This window comes from Grammomys surdaster, unplaced genomic scaffold, assembly GCF_004785775.1.
Source record: "Grammomys surdaster isolate TR1022 unplaced genomic scaffold, NIH_TR_1.0 125707, whole genome shotgun sequence".
Taxonomy (NCBI): Eukaryota; Metazoa; Chordata; class Mammalia; order Rodentia; family Muridae; genus Grammomys; species Grammomys surdaster.
Genome location: NW_021620541.1, coordinates 405,262 through 414,389, shown reverse-complemented (window position 1 = coordinate 414,389; position 9,128 = coordinate 405,262). Strand labels below are relative to the sequence as shown.

At 39.5% G+C, this 9,128-nt stretch overlaps 1 protein-coding gene across 1 annotated transcript in view; it reads left to right on the top strand.

Annotated features, from left to right (window-relative positions):
* Positions 1 to 9,128, top strand: part of Large1 (LARGE xylosyl- and glucuronyltransferase 1) — a 228,531-nt gene that overhangs the window by 1,284 nt on the left and 218,119 nt on the right. The gene's annotated exons all lie outside the window — the stretch shown is intronic.

Here is a 9,128-nt window from a genome sequence, read left to right as displayed (position 1 = left end):
GTTTTGTTTCTGTTTTTTTTTTTTTTTTTTTTTTTATTGGATGTTTTATTTACATTTCCTATGTTGTCCCCTTACCCCATCCCCCACCCACCCCGGAACCCCCAATCCCCTCACCCCTCCTCCTTCTTCTCTGTGAATGTAACCTCTATCTATTCCCCCCCACTCTCACCTCCCCACCCTCAAAATTCCCACCCCCTGGGGCATCCAGCCTTTATGAGGTCAAGGTTCTCTTCTTCCACCTATGCCCAGCAGGGCCCTCCACTCTTACATATTCAGTTGAAGCCCTGGATCCCCCCCCAAGTGCTCCCAGGCTGGTGGTTTAGACCCTGGGAGCTGTGGTTGAATTTAAAAAAAAAAATACCTTGACAAATACAATTGTAAGAGATAATATTTCTCTGGCTCAGAGTCTCGGGTCATAGTCCATAAATGTGAAACAATCAAGGTGGCAAGAACTTGGTGTAGTTAGACACATTCACAGTTAAGAACAGAGAGAAAATGTGTGTCTTCTATGTTCAACTGGCTTTCTCCTTTTCACCCAGTCCATGAAGTGATACCACCCAATTCAGGATGGGTCTTCCCATCTCAATTACAAAAGCCCCTTAGGTATTCACACAGGCCAATTTTCCAGACACTTTTTCATTGAGATTCCTCAGTTTCTTTTAGGTCATTTTGACAGAACTTAGCTTTAAGACTTCATTAGCTACCTAGTTGCAAGAAAGCCAGAAAACAATAGAATCTGCCCAAAGAAAAGGAAATAACAACACTTTGTAGTTATGCTGCTGTTTTGACTAATGAATGTTTTCTCTCTACTCTGTGAATCATTAACAAACTTGGTTTGGCATGAAGATTACTATATATCAAAGTACTGATTCATGTCACATCCCTAATCCAATGTATGGGGAGTCTGTGGCAGTAAGACTCATGAATGTGTTTATTTAAAAAAATCTAACCAGATGATTGTGAGATATGATGAACTATTTGATAATCATTTCTGAAGGCATAATATTGCTGTTTTGTATTGATTTAGACATTCAACATATTGATGCTTACATTCCAGTGTTTTGAATTGAACTTGAAAGTTAACTTTTATTGATTTTCTATATCTATAGGTCACATTAATTTTTAGACCCTTAAAATGTTCCTGGTAGAACTATTCTGGATGCACTATGGCCCTGCTCTGACCTTCCATACCTGTTTGTAAAGGCTATTGTCTCTCAAATTGACTTGCCTCCCTCCACATGGAGCTGCAAGCTTTGCTATAGGTATATACCTATTAGCAATGCATTTCCCTTTGATGTCACTTGGCAACATACTTGTTTTGGGGGAAAAAAGCCAAAGAGGCAAAGGTGAAATGTGTCTTTGGGGTCAAAAGCCTCCCTTCATTCTGGTACTTTTCCATGATGAATGCTGAAACTTGTCTTGACATCTCATCACAAGATAGTGCCATGTTGCCACGTACATTTCTATAATCTTTGGTCACACTAAAACTTTCTCTAAATCTGACAAGCTTTCTGAAAGTTACTATAATGACTTCTCGGCTGTTACTGGTGAAAGAACTACCAGCCTTTTATCCTCTCCTAATTATGTGGCCTTCAAGCAGCTGCCCATTTTATTCCTGCATATTTCTGTTGTTCAAGCAATACCATTTTAGTAGAGGCTGGATTCTGTGTACCTCAAAGTTAAATGATCTGTTTTCATCTTTACTTTTCCACATATGCAAATACATGTATGTATTTCTTGCCTTTCTCATGTTGACATTTCTGAGAATTGAATATGTGTAACTTTATTTATTTATTTATTTTGAGTACAGAACAACCAGGATGAATCAGTGCTGGGCAGACAGCCCACATGACCCAGAGATGCATAGGCCCGTCTATATTGCTCAGACCTCTTTGGACTCATTAGAAATTCAGCCGTATTATTAATGTTCCCTATACAGCATGGATGCTTTCAGAACAAGAGAACATCAGTATTAAAGCAGCCAGTAATATGGGCTGGGCATTAAGGAAATGAGAAGGTTGGACCTGTCTACATTCCTTCCCTCCCTGTGTTTTTCCTGGGCCTGGCAAGTGTATGCATTGGAGGTCATGTGGAGATACTCCTGCAATATGGATCATTCGTGGTCTTCTTCCAGGCTCAGAGAGAACTATTTCACTTCATCAAGCTTCTAAAGAACTGTCTACCTGAGCTGGGAGGCATGTCTTCCTATATTTTAGGTTCAAAACAATTTTGTGTGTGATGTCAGGGTTTAATATTTAAACAAAGTAATGGTCTTGTGATGATTCCTCAGATGAGAAAGGTGGCTAAGTGTCCCAGTGATGGTTTTTTTGTAACATTAGTAGCAATTGCTTTTCATTTTGTTACTCATGCAGGTATTTTATGAGGCAGCTTCTGTCTTAAGGCATGTTTGGTTCAACCCCTTTCTAAGCCATAGGCTTTCTTAACCCTGGTACCTTGGTTCAATGACTTACCTCCCTGATATGTTACTTAAAAAAAAATTTTTTTTTGAATTTTGGAAAATAGAATGTTAGGGAAACTCTGTATATACAAATTTATACCCTCATTTTGTAGAAGCAGTTGCTGAGGTATGAGGTTCCGAGTGACGCGTGTCCGATCATTCAATTTTACCTGCCTTCATTTATGAGAAAATGAAGAATGGAAGAAATGGAGAAAAATGGCTCCATTTTTTTTTCTTTTCATAGACAAAGCCCAGAGCTCTTTTATGTTTCATGTTGACTGACATGCTGTGCCACAAATGCCTGAGAGTTCACAGGTGATGTATGGTACAGGTGACATGTGGCTTTGGTCTGGCCATAAAGGTCCTTTTGCTTCTACCCTTAGACGTCTCCCTGCACACTTTTCCTCTGAATACACTAGCTGCCTTGGAGTGCAGGCACTGTGTTTACAGCCATCAGAGCCCACTGACCAACCTGGTCTAATTTCCTTTTCCTTTTATATGTACAGAATCCATCATAGTCCTGGAATATCAGGAAAGGCCAAAGCTTTCCAGCTCTGAATTCACCTTACAGATTCAAGCAGAAAGTTCACCCTTTCATACCAGAGTTGTCAGGAATTAGTCCTCATTCACAGCTCTGACATTCTTACCTGTAGGTATAGGCTGTAGAGTTTGAATATATGTTAAGCAGCGTGTTCTGGATAAGAGATGGAGTTAGAAGCCTTGAAGTTTTACTTTGAAAGGGCCTTCCTAATATTTATAAATGATATCAATATTTCTCCTTTAGTGTCTGCCCTTTGGAGATTAGCTAATATGCATATGAATCAAAAAAGTATCCCATATGCTCCAGTTTTGGTAACTAATGCAGTGGAAAGACTACCTATGAGGTTAGGTACTAGCAGGTCATAGATAAAGAGTGTTATGAGCTGAAGGAGAACCAAAGCAGGAGGTATAACAAGTTGAGGCTGGGCAGTGAGTGAGTTCAGAAGGGAACTCACCATCTTGCCCTCCAGTTAGACTTAGTGCTAAAGAAAAGTCTTAATAAACCAGTCACCACAAGAATACAGAGGAAGGTTTATAGAAAGGGCCTATGGCCACGGGACCTGATATTCAGGCCAGTCATTAGTAAGTAGTGATTTCTCTCAGTCATTAATCCACCACACTGAGAATCTTACAAACCTGAGTGTCCTAGTCTCAAAACCTAGTTAACATGCCAGTAAGGCTGCTTCCTGTCCCCTCCTCTCTCTATTCTATTACAGCCACTGAGCCACTCCCATTGTTCCCTTTAGAGCTTTAAAAAATGTGGATCATGTAAAAACCCTTCCAAAAACATATGTTATGATGCTGATTTTCTCCTTCTTAGGTAGCTGCTCCTTGCTGCTCTGGCTCCAAATGATGAATTCATTTATAGTGAAAGGTGTATTGGTTGAAACTGAAGAGATTGGAAAAATTATGTAAAATATTTAATAGTATATATGCTTGAGTTTAGGTTTAATGGTCCAATTTTTTAAAAATCCCTGAACCTTGTAGCTAAGAGTAAGTTTGATATCTCAGAGGCCACATGTTTGAATATTTGATATTCAGAAGAGCCAGATTATATGTATTTTCTGCCTCCTCTTCATCTTCTGGGATCTATGTCCCCACATGCAAGTGTTTTCTCATTCATTCTTTTCATGATTGACATGGTGGATCTCATATCTTCTTTCATTCTGAATCTTTGGGGAGATACTATCCAGAAGTAATTGATAATGACTTTATTTTACAGATGTAGAAATTAAGAATTGCATAAGTTACTCAGCTGGGGCAGCTGCAGGATCTGGAAGGATCTGAATCCATCTACCCCACACCTTTCTTCTAAAAATATAATTTTCTGACAGGAAAACCTTTTCTTTTTCAGTGAATATCATTGTGTGTGTGTGTGTGTGTGTGTGTGTGTGTGTATTAGGGTTTCTATACCTATGATAAAACTCCATGACTAAAAGCAACTTGGGGAGGAAAGGGTCTATTTTGTGTTGTAGTTGTTATATGTAGTCCAGCCAGGTCTAGAGCTTAAGCAAAGCAGAGACCTGTAGGGAGAAGTGAAGCAGAAGCCACATAACAAGCTCTGCTTGCTAGCTTTTCACCCATGGCTTGTACAGCTTGTTTTATTATGCTGTCCATCCCCATAAGCCTAAGGATATCACCACACCCAATGTTTCACCCAAATCTGTCATTAATCAATAAAATAACTCACAGGCTTGCCCACAGATCAGTCTTAGGGAGGCATTTTCTTAATTGAGATGCCCTCTTTCCAAGTGTTTCTATCTTTTGTCAGGTTGACATAAAGTATCTAACATGCTGTATGTGCTATTCGTGTGTGTGTGTATGTGTGTGTGTGTGTGTAAATATATATGCATATGAATATGTGTAAAGACAGGAATGGGTGTTGAGTATCTTCCTGATTTTGTCTCCATGTTATTTACTATGTCAGGCTTTCTCACTGAACCCAGAAATTGAAGATTTAACTCGATTAGTTTTCTAACAGTTTTCTTGGGGGATCCCCTGTCTCCATCTCCCTAGGAGTAGAATTCTAGGAAATGGCCTCTCCTGCTTGATAGTTGCATAGATTCTGAAGATAGGAATTCTGGTGTTCCCATTGGCTGGAAAGTGCTTTATCCACTGAGTTATCCCCCGAGCCTCTAAACAAAAAAGTACAATTTATCTTAGAGTTCGAATGATTCTTATTTTGCAGATGCGGGAGGTGTAACTTGTTATAGTTTAGCATCTTTAGCAGCATCCCTAGCTCTACCTACAAGTAAGTACCCCAAATAGTATCTCCTAGGTCTTGAATCTTTGGTACAGCGTCAAGCTATCCGTGGAGAGAACACTGCCTTCTTAAAGAGCATGTGACAAATCCTGGGCATCAGAGATTGGTTAAGAGACACTGCTCAGGTATGCAGTGTATGTTTTCAGGAAATTTGAGATATTTGTAGTATGCTGTCAAAATCTCTATTCTACAGTTTAAATCTCAACTCCTATATTAGTTACTTTTCTTGGCACTTTGACAAAATACTTGATACAAACAATTGAAAAGAAGAAAAGTCTGTGGGTATTTTGTTTTTGTGTGTGTGTTTTGTTTTATTGTCCCCCCCCACCCCCGTTTGCTTGCTTGCTTGGTTTTGTCTCGGGACTTTAGAAGATATAATCATTTATGCTGGGGAACATATATCTGTGAGAACAGTTCATGGCTAAGGCAGCAGAATATGAGGGATCTTCTTATAGGTATCTAGGGAGCAGAGAACCCAGGCCTGAAACAGAGCTTGCCCATAACAGTTTAGTCAACCCTCCACCAATCTACTTCCTCCATTTGAACTCTCTTTGTAAAGTTTACACATCTTTCTGAAACAGTGCTACTAGCCAGAGATCAACTAACCAAAAATAGGAGCCTGATGCAGGATGGGGAGAGAGAAGTTCATATTCCAATCATATTAGTCCCCAGGCGTGAATTTCTTATGCATGTGATACAAGACTTAACTACTGTACCTGACGCCGAAGCTGTGAGATTTAAGTTTGTGGTAATATATGATGATGGCTATTATCATGCATGCTGTTAGTGTCTTCTTGTCTTTCCTCCCATCTTTCGTGGCACTTCCATACAAGAACATACCATGAGGCTTGTGTCTGACACCAGGGACCTGGAAATTGTATCTTTGGTCGGGATGATATTGAGGATAGTGGCAGGGAACAGAATAAAAGGATGGCTTGGATGAACATCAACAGAGGCTTGATATGATGAGGCTCGGAAGGTCATGTTAGGGTGCTGGGGAAGGGGGCTCTTCACAGCAGATGAATTAGGTATCTTGGCAGGCAATTATAAAAATTCTATAGATGTGGCAGCCACATAACAGTTGACTTATGAGACAATAATGATCTGAAGATTCTGAGTCTTGTTTCTATTACTGTGATGGTAGGAATAGTCAGGATGAGTTAACGTAATTGGGATCAGAGATGTTATGGAAATGGATTGAGGCTGATGAATAGTTTATGGTTCCTGTTAGATGGATTTGGTTCCAATAGTTACACAAAATATGGAGGTAAAGAATTCCTGTTGCCCAGAAATCTCTGTACACAGCATCTAGCAGACTGAGCATGGTAGAAGAAGAACATCTAGAAGGGCTGCCCAGGAGAGGAGGCTATGCTGGGAGCCATGATGTGACCTATTTTGATGGTTAATTTCAATTTTTAAATTCACACAATCTAGACTCATCTGAGAAGGGTCTCAGTTTATGTCTGTGAGGAATTGTTCTGGTTGTTGTACTTAATGTTAGAAAGCCTGCCCAGTGTTGGCAACATCGTTTTCTTCACTTGAGATTCAGGACTGTATGAGTATTGAGAGGGTCAGAGCACTAGCACACAGCATCTATTTACTTCAGTGCTCTGTGCACTTGACTTTGGATATAATGTGACTAGTTCTGTCAAGCTTCTGCAGTCTTGACTTTCCTACCTACAGTGATGGATTTTAACCAGAAATTAAGAGCCATGTAAACCAATTATTCCTTAAATTGCATTTGTTAGATTATATTATGATAGCAACAAAGACATACCTAATCTGTCAAACAGCAACTCTTCAATTAAGTGTTACGTGGAAGAGGGACCATCCTTCTGCAATGTTTATAGGACAGATTGGTGGAAATGTGTTTTTATTCAGAGCAGTCTTGCTTCAGGAGGAGGGACAGGATGTACAGGTAGGGACTCTGCATTCTTTACCATATCATGATTTTTTATTAAAGTTATGCTCTATTAGAACATTCATTCCCAGTCTTGTTCAACATGTGCCCCAGATAGAAAACAATGTCTGTACACTGCAGTAAATCAAGAGAGAGTTGATGATGAGGTTAGGACATGATGCTCAGCTGAAAGCAGGGAGCTAGCCAACAAGGAATACTCAAGTATTCAAATCAGTCCCTGATATGGTTCGGGGGCTGGGAGCAAGAGCAGGAAGGGAGGGAGAGAGACAGACAGACAGAGACAGAGACTGAGAAATATTCTCCGTTCTTTCCTTTCTTCCTCTTATTTCTTTCTCTCTCCTCCATTTCTCTCTCCTCAACCCCACCCCATTTAAAATTAATTTTAAAAAACGTGTCAACTTTAACCAACCTATATGTACAAGCCTGACTGATAGCTTTAAAAATATAGTGAGATTTTTTGTCCTTTGTAATTCAATGACAGAACACTTATATACCTGCAAATTTCAAGAATGGATGTAAGAACTTGCATAAATGCTGTAGAAAGCCACATTTGAGGTAATGTGTTGCTGGGTATATTCTTGTAGGGAATATCCTATAGGGCTGAATATAAATGTGTGAAGCTGAATCCTATCTTTTGGTAGTGACCCTAGGGTATTGAGCAATTCCACTAACCAGATATCTACCCACAAGAAAAGCTGGTATGATATAGAGATAGTTTGCCACAGGGAATAGTACTAGAAAGGTGGTGGGACCTCAGTAATGTTGTCACGACTCCCACTTGGTTCCTTTACAGAGAACTTCAGGCTTCGTTGTTTGCCCTGCTTGGTTTTATTCTTGCTGTAGTCTACTTTGTCCTTGGTTTTCTTTCATTCTTCCTTTTTCAAATGAGAATGTTTACTGTGCCTTTTTATATGAGATGTCTGGGTCATTTTCTGATTTTATAGGTCTCTACAGTTAAGAAATTGACTTGAGTCTCAGAAAAGACTTTACTCTGAAGTTTTGAACAGAAATAAAAATGTTATGACTTACATCAATTGTAAACAGGAAACAAATGTATTTTACATTCTGACACGGCCATGATGCTTGGAGGACCAGAGGTGGAATTTGTTTATTTAAAAATGAAGTAAGTTCAGGTGTCTGGTTGGCACTTGAATTTATTATGGTGGTAAATGTCTATCATCTACTTTACTGGGTTTAGAGTCACTGGACAATACACCTCTAGGTGTGTCCCTGAGGTCAATTTTAGAAAGAAATAACTGAGAAGAGAAGACTTACCTTAAATATGAATAGAATCATTCCATGAATTACAGGCTCAAGCTGAATAAATGTTGAAAGAGGATATCAGACAAGTGCTTTTTGATTCTCTAAGATATAAGCAACGAGCTTCATGGTTTCTCTACTAATGAGGAATCTTAAACCATAATCCAAAATACACCTTTCCTCATGGACATTGCTTTAGCCAAGTGTTTTAGCACAGCAACCAAACATAACTGATACTCATGCCTTATGTTATGTTGCAGTTATTGGCTGACCCTCAAGCTTTCCCTTAGCTACCTGGGCTTAAGTACAGGATCATGGCTCATGTTTGTGGTCAATACTGCCAACAGCTTGTATGAGATGACTTGTAGTGCCCCACTCAATTCTGTCCTTTACTTCCTAGAATAGTATTGCAGATTGGACCTTGAACTTCTCATTGGCCCTTTTGCGTTGTTTCACATTGACCTTATCCTAAGCCATTTCAGAAGAAAAGTTCATACTCTGAACCACAACTTCTCAGAAAAAGCTCTGATGATTGGCCTATTGGGGCACATTTCTTCTCTTTTGCCAGTTGCCGTTGTCTCCTGGCTTAGGGGCAGGGCACTCACTGTTTACCTATTTGAACCAATCACTGTTGCTCCTATCTCTAAAATCTAATTGAAAAGAGTATTAATGGCCTCCAAATGATG